Source organism: Octodon degus, unplaced genomic scaffold, assembly GCF_000260255.1.
Source record: "Octodon degus isolate 3935 unplaced genomic scaffold, OctDeg1.0 scaffold00053, whole genome shotgun sequence".
Classification (NCBI taxonomy): domain Eukaryota; kingdom Metazoa; phylum Chordata; class Mammalia; order Rodentia; family Octodontidae; genus Octodon; species Octodon degus.
In genome coordinates, this window is record NW_004524629.1 from 11,564,382 (window position 1) to 11,568,502 (window position 4,121).

Genomic DNA, 4,121 nt, shown 5'->3' on the forward strand with positions numbered 1-4,121 from the left:
TCAGATTGGCTTTCCTCTCTATGTTTCTGTAGTTGCTTCTTTACTTCAGATGCTATGAGTTCTGAGAATTCTTTTTTTTTATTTCAGAAAAGAATTGCGCTCTGAGTTCCTCTATAAATTTCTGCTGCTTCTTATTTACTATCGACGCTCTTAATTCATGCATTTGAGCCGAGCTAATGTTCTCTGCATTTGTTAAGGTATGGCATTGGGTTCCCTCCATATGTTTCTGCATTTGATTCTTTACTGAAGATGTTATTAGTTCAGGGATTTCTTTTTTTTTTACTTCCAATCTGAGTTCCTCTATACCTTTCTGCAGCTGTTTCTTTATTTCATAAGCCATCGATTCATTAATTTCAGCTGTGTGATTCCCAATTTGTTCAGTGTTAGTGTCCTCTACTTGTTACGGGTGGGCTTGGGTTCTGAGGTGGCATTTTGTTCCTTCTCGTGAATATATGGAATGCTTCACGAATTTGCGTGTCATCCTTGAGAAGGGGCCATGCTAATCTTCTCTGTATCATTCCAATTTTAGTGTATGTGCTGCCGCAGCAAGTACTGATATATTTTTTGATGGAAGACAACATGTAAAAAAACCAAAAGATTATAACATGTAAATTGATTTTCCTCACAAAGTTAAAATAACTTCTGAAACCTTACATAGCTTCCTTACTACACTATTTTATGATAGATTAATTTTCAAATCATAAAATTTTAAGATGTTCTTTCCAGAATACAGCTAAATATTTTTAAATGATAACTTTAATTCATATTTGAATAGCTTTGCCTGTCTTTTCACCTAGTTTTTTTATTTGTGTGTGTGTGTGTGTGTGTGTGTGTGTGTGTGTGTGTTTGTGTTGGTTTCTTGATACGGCCTCACTAGGGAGTCAAGCTCACCTTGAACTTACTGTGTAGCCCACAATGGCCTTAAATATTCAGGGTTTTTGTCTCAGCTACCAAGCATTCATGTTCAGGCTTATCTTGTCTTAGTGGAAAGAACTTTTAGAACAAGCAGCTTTAACTTTTTAGACTGAAGTAGGGCCATTATAAAGGACTATTTCTTGGCCTTAGGTATAATGGTGGAACTTTATGATGTTCTTTATAGGTTGTTATGGAATGAGTGTTGACTGTAATCAGAAGTCTATTTAATATTTCATCAGACAATCATTTTCCCGTTGGTCACTTGATTAATAAAGTTCTCAATATTAGTTCACTATATTCTACTGACAAATGCTACATTATACTTTCTGTTTATATTTAGAGTATATTTGGATTCAATTTATTCATAGGTTATTTAGGATTTGCCTTTGCCTTTGAGATTTTATTTAGATAAAGACAAAATACAAATAACGGTATGATTTATGTATATTTTTATTTTAGCTCTACTACAATTTGTCAAGTTTGCTATTTGAGTCAGACAATATTATCATAAATCAGTAACATTACATTTTTTAAAAATTTATTTCTCTAAATCTTTGAAAACACCAGTATAGTTAAAAACATTGGGACTCAGAATTCTTTTAAATATGCATAACAAAATCTTAAAATTGTATCTGAAATATTTAATGGTCCAAGCTTTCTTTGGCATAATTTTATAGCAATTTTAAACAATTTCTCATAATATTAGTTCTCTCAAATTTAATGTGTTAGACATATTAATACTTCGTAATGTTTAAAAATCTCTTTTAAAATTATTTTCTCATCAAAATTTTTCCTTTTTTATTTTTTTTGTTGTTAACTAGTTTTTCCATGAGTTTTTCATTTTTTTATTTCTTTCCAAATTACTACAGTTATTTAAAGAGTTATAAGAATTTTGGGGAATGATAGTTGAGGACCTTCTTTATTTATGTATTTAATACACAATCTACAGGGTCTTACTCCAGTGAGACTTGTAGTGATCCTACCGATTTCAGCCTCTCAGGAGCTGAGATCACAGGCTCATGTCATCACACCCATCTCAATGGCTGTCTCAGTGAGACCCGGGGGCGGAGCCAGCACGGCACACCAGGGGATTGTACCCTGGCCCCTGTGCCTGCATTAGTCCGCTAAGCAATTTGGCAGGCCCAAGGACATTTTTTAATTGAGGAATAGATATGGATAGGAAGACAAAATGTCAGGAATGGCAAACCCAAACTTAAAGGGATGGAGATAGCACTGAGTCAGGAGGAGATGTCAGCATGCTTGTTTTTCTGTAGGAACAAATGCATTGCTCACCCACAGCAGGCATTGTTGGGAGTTGTGGCCAGGAACTAGAATTTATGGTAAACATTGGTGTGCCACTCTAAAACTGTGAGCAAGAAGTGGAAGGAAGAAAACTACATTATTCTAGGAAACACTTATGAAAAGGATTAGAAACTGAGGCTGAAAGAGCTTCAAGGAAACCACTAATATTCAACACATAGGGAAGAGTAGAAAGTAACAAGGGCCCTTTCCAACCACAGCCCAGGCCCAGCATATATGTGACAACTTCCGCCTGCTTGCCCACTCCCTGAATCCCTTTCCAGGCAGAGCCCAGGCCCAGCATGTGAGGAAGACATTTCACCTGTTCACCCGCTCCCTGAATGCCTTTCCAACCAGAGCCCAGGCCCAGAGTGTGCATGGGATGAGCCTCACACTTGTGGGAACCTCCTCCATCAGACAGGCCTAATGTAGAACCCTGGGTCAGAACTCCCTGCAATAAATGTACAGGCAAGACCTATATATCTAATCCAGGAGCTTAACATCTTGCCAAAAGGGCACAGCGGGTTCACTTCCATGGGCTGCAACAGGAAGAAGCTGAGCACAGCAGCCAGACTCAAGCCAAACACTCCTGGATGAGTTCAAACATGGTAGATCCTGACCCTGCAAGCTGAGACACTTTTCTAGACCCAGGTCTATGAGAACACCCTCTCTCTTTAACTCTTGATTGTGAGAGGGGGCAACAGGTAACCAGGGTTACCAAGTCTTCCTGGAAGATCCTATGTACATCAAGCGGAGGTAATCAGAGAGACCTTAGGAGAAATAATTTAAATACAAATTCCCAACTTAAGATCTACTTAATGGGGCCAGGAAGATAGCTTAGTAGAATAAGAACTTTCCTAGCAAGCACAAGGGCTTGAGTTCAATCCTGGGTTCAGGGGAAAAAAAGATCTGCTTAGTTACATAGAAATGATGTTTGCTCTTACTGTCTAAAATACAAACCCATTATTTAGAAAATATTGTCAAGTGCTAAATATCACTACCTATTATTAGTGTTCCTAATTGTAGCTCTGTAAACACATAATTGTAACTGCCTTAACCACATAATCTCTTTTGGGTAGGAATGTCAGTAGGTGCTAAGGTAATAACTGCACCAAAGCTCTACAACAAACATCAGAGGACAGTGCTATACAAAATGACAAAGAGAAGGAGCAAAATGCATTCTCAAGCCCTGAACCCACCCAAAACAAATTCAGAAGATACTAGCAAAGGAGAAATTGTAAATCACACACGTGAAATCTCTGAATTAATAGCTTCTAAAGTAAAGAAACAGCTGCAGAAAGGTATAGAGGAAATCAGATCAGAAATAATCTCTGAAGTAAAAAAGAAAGGATAACTATAATGAAATAATTAATAACCACTTCTAAAGAAGACACTGATTAAAAATACAGGAGAATAGGAAAAAGATGGAATCCTCGAATGAGCAACATAGGAAATCAATAGAATGCATGAAGCAGATTCAAAGAGATATAGAGGAAATTAACACTTCAGTCACAAGCTGGCAAAACCATGTGAATGAAAGTGAAGATAGAGTTTCAGATATTGAACATACTGTTGCAGCTAGTATAAAGGTAAGAAAAGATCTCTTAAAAACAACTAGAATGCAGGAAAAAATAATTCAAAAGTTTCAAGTTGATGCAAAGACAAACAACTTAAGACTAATAGGCATCAATGAGAAAGAGTCAATCAAAATGATACAAAAGTATACGGGCAAAAGTAATAGCAGAACACTTCACAGATATGGTGAAACAATCTCACATTCAGATAACTGAAGCATAGAGAACTCCAAATAACATCAACCCAATTAAAACCACTCTCAGGGCCAGGGAGATGGCTCAATGAAATAAGTGCTTCCTTGGCAAGCACAAGGAACTGAGTTCAATCCCCGG

At 37.0% G+C, this 4,121-nt stretch overlaps 1 non-coding gene across 1 annotated transcript; it reads right to left on the reverse strand.

Moving 5' to 3' along the window:
- Positions 1-446: 446 nt before the first annotated feature.
- On the reverse strand, positions 447-553 carry LOC111817283. Its single transcript, XR_002821521.1, has one exon. It is a non-coding gene; the product is annotated as a U6 spliceosomal RNA (small nuclear RNA).
- Between the last annotated feature and the right edge of the window lie 3,568 nt (positions 554-4,121).